The following is a 10,869-nucleotide window of genomic DNA, read 5'->3' on the forward strand; positions in this document are numbered from 1 at the left end:
TGTACATGCACTACTTATAAAGTGTCATGAGGGGGTTGATGTTTGCCTGTTGTTTTCCATCTTCCTTTGTCCAGTGAGTGTTCCTTCTAGGACATTCACCTCATGATGTGTTTCAAGTGATTGTTCCTTCGATGACACCATGTACCTTTCTCAGCACCTTTGATGTTCCTGGTTCTTCGTCATCCAGTTCTTCTTGGTTGTTCTTTTTAGTGTTCCTATCCCTCTCCCTCTTCAACATTATGGGGAGATTTGTCCTGTTGGTTCTAATGCTTCCTTGGTTTGATTGATTAGCTCTTCAGGATTTGGTGTCTCATGCCATCTGTATCTTCGATTTTAGTTGTTTTCCTTTGTTTTCCATCTGATTCAAGTAGTGTCATTTGAGGGTACTCATACAGATTATAGTATTCTCTACCTTGTCATGTTCTATTTCAGTGGAGGTTCTTCAGATCAACAGTTTCTCTTTGACAGTGTTTGCATCTTTTTCATGCTTCAGTGGTGTTCTTTTCCATCTCTTTTTAGGGTAGAGTTTTTTCCCACATGGTTTTCTATATTTCTCTAGTTCATAGAGATTTCATTGTATTTGGGTACCTGATCAGGCCTTGTTGCCGAGACCCAACTTTCCTGCTTTCAGTAGTTGTTCTAGGTTTTACCTTCTCCCTAAGTCTAGCTTAAGGGGGGGTGTTTGAGTATTTGGGTATTTATTTGATTAATTAAACAATATTTGTTTAATTATTTAAGTTCCCTTTATCTCTTTTACACTTAAGATAACTTTAGGTGCATAATAATTAATTCTTTTATTAATTATTATGTGCAAACCTAGGTTTTCCTTTTTAGGGTTTCTTGACCTATTAAAGGTTGAGTTCTTTCTTTTCATTGTAAGAAGGAGGATTATTGCATTATATATTTTGTGAATATTGAGCTCTCTCTTTTTGAGCATATTTTCTATGTATTTCTTCCTTCTGTGATTTGCTTCCTTGCTTCTCCTTGTAACATGTTTTTCAGCTTGCAGAGATCATTTGGGCTCCTGTGGTGTTGTATTTTCTCAACTCCAATAGCTTTCTTCAGATTAAAATTAGTCAAAGATTTTTTGAGATGACAAAAACATTTTATGTTAAGATTAATCATGCACGTACTACATGTTTTTGTAGGGTCCATGTTGAATATTCCATGCATTATGATATTTATCACTATATATGTTATACTTTGCACAGTAACGATGTTTTGTAGGAATGTGGTCTACAAGCACCTCCTAGGTCACCGAGAGAATTTATTTCAAGTGTACATTGTAAACAAGATGATGAGTGCATTTACTGTAAGATGATGTGTTTGAGAGGTTTTTGTCCTACTGTGGCGGTTTGCAACAATTGCATAGATGTCTACATTTGGATAGCACACATGAAATTGGTAAGGAACTAGTTTCTATTGAAAAATATAAGTCAGTCATATATGGTGTTAAAGATGGAAAAGAATTAAAGAGGTGTGAGTTAGTGAAAAGAGATATATGCGTAGCTGATTTTATGAAGATGTTTCAAGAGAAACTAGTGTATGAGTACATAGGTCACACACATAGAGCTAGGTGGTTAGATGAGCAATTCAAGTTGTGTAAAGACACTTTCCCCCTTGGTACTATTGTCTTCATCATTGATTTTGCTGAGAATTATACACTAAAACCACAAAATGAAGTACAATCTATGTATTACCACTCTACACAAGTTAAAAAATTTGTACACATAGCATTCATGCATGCACATAATAGCACTGAGGAGGACAAAAAGGTTATAAGAGAATATCACTTCTATATCAACAATGATCGTACTCATTCCTTAAAGTTTGTGCAAGGATTCTTTACAGCCTTCTATGATAGTTTAAGGGAAAGAGATATAAGATACAACCAATACTTAATATGGTTGGACAATTTCACCGCACAATTCAAGAATGCAAGGATGTTCTACTGGTTGACTAGGATGCATGTGACAAGTGGGGTGCAACATTTTTGGAATTTCATTGAGGCAAGAAATGGAAAGGGAGAGCATGATGGTGTGGGAGCATGTGTGAAAAGAGCTCTTACTAGAGAGGAATTGAAGTAGGGAGGCGGTGCAATGTTAATAGATGCAGAAATAATTGTGCAATGGTGTAACTCTACGATGGGAGGAGGTAATGCAGGTAAGTCTATGGTTTCTAGATATTTTTGGTTAATAAGTGAATCTAACATTGAAAACTATCTATATTGTTGTACACTTACTGGATCAAGTGACATGCATTCATTTAGAAGTTCAAATGTGACATCACTAGTTATTTATACTAGACAAATTGCATGCTTTTTCTTTTCGTGTATGCATTTTGTGTGGGATGAATGTGAATCAAAAGAGTGGATTGACCAATGGTCTTGTAGACTTTTGCAAACCCTAAGTACATATCAACTTCCTAGTGCACTACAAATGAACTAGATTGAAGCATTAGTGGATTTTGACCATGTATTAGACATAGTTGAACCAGGTAAAGGGTTTCAATTTGCTACAATTTTAAGCTTAATTTATTAGTATTAACTTATGCTGATTTTGGTATTAAATTATATCCTTCTATTAAATGTAGGTCATGTATATGCAGTTATTGTGGATGAGAACAATGAAGAAGGAACAGATTAATTTTTGTGTCATTGTATTGAGGACAAAAATAAATTGACTTCTATAGTGGTTGATGGAGAGGGTATTGAGTACCCAATAGGATTCGTTGTTGTGACAGGGACATGGCTTAGAAGGTACCATTGTTGTGTCGATTTGTATTGAGACCTCTTAAACTCATTTATTTAGCAGTCATTGTATTGATTTTGACATTAACTTATCCTTCTATAAAATGCAGGTACCCTGTCAAAAATTCTAATGCCTGTTTGTTTGAGGACTTTTAGACACATAGACATATTGTTCATTACTCAAACCTTCTTGTTGCAACAAATATTCATTTGATTAAATATCGTGGTAGACCTCTTAACAAGGATTTGTGGAAAGTTCGTGAATCATCCCATGAGGCAATACTTGAGACACTAAGGGTTAGAGTTGTTCCAGAAGGTTCACTTCTAGAAGAATAATTCTACAATATGGTAGAATAATTTTGACAATTTTGTATATATCTTTTGCGAAACGTTGTAACTTCACTTTTTTGGATGTGCTCTACATGCATATGAGATGTAATATGCATATGAGCTATAATGTGCATATGTAGATGCCAAATTTTGTATATAAAAACATCAATGAGTTGTAATGTGCATATCTAGATGCTAAATTTTGTATAAAAAAATAACAATGAGTTGTAATGTGCATATTTGGATGCTAGTTTTTGTATAACAAAACAACGAGTTGCAATTTTCATATTTAGATGCAAAATTCTGTAAATATAAATAGTAATGAGCTTGATCATTTATATTAGATGCCAAATTTTATATATGAAAGTGTTAATGGGGCTGATTTGCAAATTTTTGAGAGCCCAAATTTGTACCATTGATACATTTGTAATAAACTCGTACCATTTGATTATAAATTTGTACTATTTGATTATAAATAACTGAGTCTTATTCTGACATATGTAAAATAACTTGCAAATGGGTATCTGAATATGCAATTTTTTTTCCAAGTGTTTTGAGAAAGTTTTGAGTTATTGTTGAATTACCAGATTTAAAGGGTTAGTAGGAATAGTTTAAAACCAAGAGAGGCCTTTTTAGGTAGCGACAACATGACCCCATAGGTTCAAATGGATCATCCATAAGTACCACGGTCTCCGAGTTACGCGACGTCAAAGTTTGACTATTTTTTCCACTTTGAGCGCTCAAGAGAAAAAATCACTACGAGGTGGCTCAAAATGATCAGACGTCTTGGGGAGTGAGACAAGGGCACACCTAGCATAAAATCAGCCACCCGGATGCACTCGCATTGACGGTTCATTCCCATGACAAGCAGAATAAAAGATGCACTATTTTTCCACCTCTCACTCACGGTTTTTGACGGTTTTTGATGCAACAGAAAAAATCTCACCACAAGAAAATGGAATCAAGTTGTCTAAAACCAAGAGAGGTTTTTTAGGAAATGAAAACACAAACCCATAGGTTCAAATGGATCATCCATAAGTGCCATGGTCTAAAAGTTATGCGACGTCAAAGTTTGACCATTTTTTCCACTTTGAGCAATCAAGGGAAAATATCACTACAAGGTGGCTCAGAATGATCAGACATCTTGGGGAGAAAGACAAGGGAAAACCTAGTGTAAACCCAACCACCCATATATTCTCGCACTCACGGTTCATTCCCATGATGAGCAGAATGAAAGATGCACTATTTTGCCACCTCTCATTGACGATTTTTGATGCGATAGAAAAAAAATCACCACAAGAAAAAGGAATCGATTTTCCTGAAATTGAGAGAGGATTTTTTAGGCAAAAACACCATGGCCCCATAGGTTCAAACAAATCATCCATAAGTTCCATGATCTCTGAGTTATGAGATGTCAAAGTTTGACTATTTTTTCCACTTTGAGCGCTCAAGGAAAAACATTGCTACAAGGTGGCTCAAAATGATTGGACATAGTGGGGAGTGAGATAAGGGCATACCTAGCATAAAACTGGCCACCTGGACATGCTCACACTGACGAATTTATTCCCATGACAAGAAGAACAAAAGATGCACAATTTTGCCACCTCTCACTGACGGTTTTTGATGCGACAAAAAAAATTTCACCATAAGAAAACGGAATCGAGTTGTCCGAAACCGAGAGAGGATTTTTTAGGTAGAGAAAAAAGACCCCATAGGTTCAAATGGATTGTCCATAAGTGCCATGGTCTCTGAGTTACGTGATGTCAAAGTTTGACCCTTTTTTCCACTTTGAGCTCAAGGGAATGTTGGTATTTTGGATATGTTGATATGGTTTTGTCATTGATGTCAACACCTATCATCACTTGTCAACACTTATCAACACTTGGAGATCTTTGGTTATGTTCACCGGCAAGTCAGAGACTTATGCACAGTCACTGGTATTTGGTTCACCGATAGATTATATTGTTCACCGAACTTGGAATGACTTGGAAACTACTTGGTTATGTCGAAGACATTGTTTGGACACTTTGTCTTGGTGATTTGTTCATTAGTACATTCGAGTTTTCATATTTGTTGTTACCAGCAAATAGGTTTAGGTTATGCATCGACATGTATATCTATTCCAGATCAGAATGACACATTATGGAGATGAATTATTATTATTGTAAATGCATTGAGCCAACATCATGCATCGGACATTGATTTATTTGTAATTGATTTTATTGTAATATCTTTTAGTGAGCTGACCTATTCAATTGGTCTTAGGTTATGGTATAAATGTAGGATCTCATTTCTGAGATTGATATGTGTTAGAAGAAAAAGAATTGTAATAAGGTATATGCGAAAGTAAGCAGAGCTATACATGCATACATCATTTGAAGGTTGAAGGTTTTTGTGAAGACAATCAGAACTAAACTGGCACTGAATCCAGCATATGAAGATGCTATTTTATACAGTACATTATCATTGGATTTAACCATCCAATTGTAGTCAGTGTGACTCTCATTTTGTGATTGACCAGTGAGGTCTAGGCAGCTGGCCTTTCTGCATGTGCAGAATCCATATTGTACACACATATTATCTATAGTAGTATCATTTGATTGTGGGTAAGGCTTTCCACTGTGGTTTTTCCCCTTACAAGGTTTCCACGTACAAATATTTATGTTATGTGTTTCTGGATGTTATTGTCTTTTTGTTTCATGCATTAATCTTTATCAGTACTGCAATTAACTGATAAACTATCTACCGACATAAAGTTTGGTTTACTGGTATTAAGCATTAAGTTTTGGTTAAGTTAATTTTGGTTGAATTTATTGGACAACTGATTCACCCCCCCCTCTCATATGTCTCTGGGACCTAACAATTGGTATGAAAGCCTAGTCCTCTTTTTGCAGAAGTTTAACAACTTGAGGAGATCCAATGTCTTCTAACTATTTCAGGAAGGATAGTCTGAAACTTGATGGAACTAATAATGGAATATGGAAGATCAGGATGGAGACACACTTGAATTGCATTGGGAAGGACATATGGGATGTTATAAATAATGTCTGTACTACTCTTACTCAAGGTCAACCTAATCCACCAACCTTGGCTAAAGATGAAGAAAATGATTGGGAAGCAAGAGAAGCACTTTTAACCGCATTGTCAGATCAGCAAGTCATGGGATTGTCAGAAAGATCTACTGTTAAAGCTATAAGGGACAAACTGGAAACATTGAATGAAGGAGATTCCATAGTCAAAATTGCAAAACTTGAATGCTTCTCGGTTAGGTATGAAAGTCTAAAAATGGAAGAAGATGAAAGAATTTCTACTTTTATGGATAGAATAAATGAAATTGTTTTGGGTATACAATTGTAAAGTGGAAAATCAAACCCTAGTTTCTCTCCCCTCTCCAACTCCAAAGAGAGAGAAGGGAGGTCACTAGGATTGACGGTTTTCACTTGGGGGAGACTTTACATTCAAAAGAGGGGTTGAAACCCACAACATCCAATCCCACACAATGCAATATTGGATTCTAAATGAGTTTCAAGGGTTAAGATAGCAAGGCTACCCTCTTTTGTAAATAATGTAGATAGAAGGATTAAGCTAGGAATGCATGAAAAGTGAGAAATATTCGCTTATAAACAGAGATAGGAATATAGGATGAAGTTGTGGACCTAGAATTAGCAGTAAAATGTCGAGACGGTGCTGTCCTGCAAATTTGAGCGAAAGTTGACCGGACGATGGCGCTCGGCGTGCACACGGTCCTCCAAAAAATCCGTGAAACGAAGGGGGATCTGTTCATCTCTGCACAAGGATTCCAGATCTTCAATTATAGCCGCATACCTACAACCTACACATAGAAAAGCGAAGACGATTGGGGGGTTAGGGATTAGGGGTTTGCCCTTAGGTCAAACCCCAGTTTTGGAATTAACCAAGAAATGAGAAATGCTGTAAATGTAAATGTTTGTAATGTAAACAAGTACTTGATACCTTGTTGTAAGAATGTTTGTATTCTTACATGCGAAGGTGTAAATGTTGTATGTTGTATGTTGTATGTGGTATGTGATCTCCTCTTCAATGGTTGAATCCTTGTCTTGAATGCAACACTTAGCCTTGAATGGAGACTTAGAATGCTCAATTGCTTGAAGGAATGCCTGAATACTTGAGTGTTTGAATGTTTGAATATCGCTTCCGCCTTTTTTCCTCTCATCCTTTCAAAATGGGAGAGGAAATGTAGTTTATATACTTGCCAATTAGGGTTGATAGACTGATTTTTTCGACCTTAGGCCGACCAGGAAATATTATTTTCCAATTTGCAAACATAAAGACCCTAGACCCAAAAGAGACCGGGCCCAAAAATAGGGCTAGGGACCAGGGCGCTGGGCGCCATGGTCCTGGGGGACCAGGGCACTGGGCGCCCTAGTCTTGAAGGACCAGGGCGCTGGGTGCCATGGTCCCACCTCCAGGGACAGCAGGGTGCAAGGAGGATCAGGCCAGGGTGCTGGAAAAAATGCAGTTTTTGATGTCGCGGACAAGTTTTAGGGTCTCCATTCAGGTTCCGTGTTGCATCGCCATCGTGAAGACCTAAATGCGGTCAAAATTGCAAGTGTCACAATTTTAGGACGCTACATTTATCCCCCACTTTAGCGAGAGTATAAGCGTATGCTCATACTTCCGGTAAAGTACAAGGAAACAACATTGAAAGAATTTCACCACGTCAAGGAGGCAAGACACACCAAGCCCCTAGTGGACTAAGGATCTTACGACTTCGATTGACAAAGTAAAAGGGAAGATCACGAGGGAGAACCATGACTATCAGTAGTAAGGTTCCCTCACTATGAGTCATGCAAGAGAAATACCAAAAATTTTCAAGGCAAAGCTAAGTTCGCCAAGAAATTTTCAAGTATCCTGAAGGGATAGATGGGGTGTATGCCCCCCTACGTTAAAGCAATCGCACATGCCTCAACGGGGGTGATTTCTTTAAGGTAGTGATACACATAAGAAATGAGAAGGGAAAGGAGCACGTTATCACAAAGATTTAGCCCCCAAGTGTGAGATAAACCCAAGGATAATAGACACAAAACATAAAGCACGAGGTGACTTCGCTTTCCTCGGGGTCAGTATGTTGTATGATAATTCATGTATATCATATGTATGTATGCATAATTGTTCTTCATTCCCCAATCATGGAAGGTCACCTAGAAGAAGGGAACACATGTGTCTTTTGAGTCAACATGAGAGAGACCAAAAGAGATCTCAATGCTTTGCATCGTCCTCAAGTAGACAACACTAAGGACAACAAATAGAAGAATGAGAATAACACATAGAAGAAGTAACAAAAGAGAGGAGGAGAGAATCTGCTATGCTAATGAAACTAGTCTAGCACATCATCTACCCCCCGATCTTGCTGATCAATGTTTCAAGAAGGCGGGAAACATGCTAGAGGAGGAACATCCAACACAACAGATGGAGCTATTACGAGATTCAAACAAGGGCTATGTTCATGTTCCAAGCCACGTTGTTCTTGTCTAGGAGCTAGGATAAGTGCTTTAGAAAATTCATTAGATAAATGGTTATCAATATCAACAAGTTCATATTCACTATCAGAAGCAAGAGAAGTAACATTTTCATCATGAATAATATTTTCATCTATGTCATCATCAAGATTTATAAAAATAGGATCTTTAACTAACACAGGATCAAAACCATCATGCATCTTATGTTTAGGAGATTTTGGCTCAATTTTCGGCTGAGGAGAAAATGGAATAATATTAGCTGAAGGTGTTTTTGGAGATTGCAAAGTTTGAGAAGCAGCTGCCTGAGCTCTAAGATGACGCTTTCATCGGCATTCACGCGCAGAACGATTTCATCTAGTCTTAGTAGGAAGTGGAGAGGATTGAGGAGGAGGAATGTTCTCATCCTTATCACTTGGGTGTTTAGGTTGTGGTCTCTTAGGCTGGATAATAGGAGAAGAGGAAGGTCTCTTTTCTCTATAAAAGGAAGGAGGAGGAACTGCTCCTTATAAAGGAGGAATATTTGGTTTAGGAAGGAGACCAAGTCCATCATGACGAGGAGGTATAGGTCTACTTTTTGAAAGTTTATTAGGCATAGACATAGTTACATCCATAGGGATGGGTTGGGAATCTTCTTGAGGAAAGACATTAGTTTTATCTTTCAACGGAAGAACTTCCTTCTCAAGAACGATAGGAATATCAAGTTTGGGTGTTCTAGGTTCACTTAGAGATAGGATCATATCTGTTTTCCACTTTTGATAAGATTTGAAAAGATGATCACTTCGCGGAGGAAGAGATTGGAATTGTTTAGGCCAAAAATAATCAATAGGAACGCTAGAAGTTCTTTCAGCTGGTTTAAAGAGACTATGATTGACAGTAACAACTTCACCATTATGGGGAAATTTCAAACATTTATGAATAGGAGAAGCAATAGCTTTCATGGAAGATAGCCAAGGATAGCCAAGCTTCACATGAAATTGTTCGGATGAAGGAATAATAGGGAAGTTCACATCAAGGGATTTGTTATGGACTTCAATAGGTAACGTAATAGAACCAATTGCAGGAGAAGAAAATGCATCAAATAATTTCACAATCACATCTGTTTTGTCATAGATCACTTGATTCAATTGCAAAGTAAAAATAAATTCTTCAGTAATAACATTAACCATGCACGAAGGATCAATAAGCATTCCACGGCAAGGTGTATTCTTGACTTTTGCAACTATGTATAAAGGACCATCAGGTGCCCTGATAGTTTCACAAGAATCAAATGTGATGGAAGGTTCTTTAGGGTTTTCTTGCTGCTCTACAAAGTTAATCACATTCGGAGTCATAGACACAAGACCATCCAATGAGAAAGAGGAATCATTAGTCTCAATCACATTAGAGGTATGAGAAGGTAATGGATCAGTAAAAATCTTAAGATTTTGGTTAGGAGGAGCTATAGATGTGTTGCCTTTATCATTCACTCCTGAAATAGAGATAGTATTATTATCAATCAAATCTTGAATTTTACCCTTTAAAGCAAAACATTTTTCAGTATCATGCCCAGGCTGACGATGAAATTGACAAAAAGATTTGTTATCAAAATAGGGTGAATTAATCTTTGCAGGATCTATTTTCCTTATAGGAGGAAGAGTAAGCACATTTTGTTCCAATAACTTATTCATAATACTATGCAATGATTCATTCAAAGGAGTAAACTTTCTTTCTTTCTTGAAAAACTTAGAAATAGGAGGCACACCTGATGCTGCATTCACATTGTTGTTGATGATGTTTTCATTGAATTTAATGAACTCTCTATTCGGTTTAAACTTTCCAAATGGTTGTTGACTGCTATCACCCTTATCACTCGGAGCCATAGGATTTGCTTGTTCCATTTGACTCACAGTCAGTTGATAATTGTGAAGAGTTGCACACAACTGTTGGAAAGAAGTAAACTCAGAAAATAGAAGTTTGTCTCGAATATCTTTTTTTAAATTAGAAATAAAGATTCTTTGAATATCATTGTCAGGCACTGGAAAAGAAATTTGAGCATACAAATGCTTATATCTACCAATGAAATTAGTCACTTTTTCTTTAACACCTTGTTTACAATGCATTAAATCAATCAAAGTAACTTTAGGACTTATATTGTTTTGAAATTGTTGAATAAAAGCATTTGCAAGTTGTTTGAAAGAAGTAATAGAATAAGAAGGCAATGAGCAATACCATTGTAGGGCTTTATCTCTTAATGTCCTAGTAAATAGTTTTGCAAGCAACCTTTGGTCATAAGCAAAATCGGTACAAATTGTT

The sequence above is a fragment of the Cryptomeria japonica genome, chromosome 5 (assembly GCF_030272615.1).
Source record: "Cryptomeria japonica chromosome 5, Sugi_1.0, whole genome shotgun sequence".
NCBI lineage: Eukaryota > Viridiplantae > Streptophyta > Pinopsida > Cupressales > Cupressaceae > Cryptomeria > Cryptomeria japonica.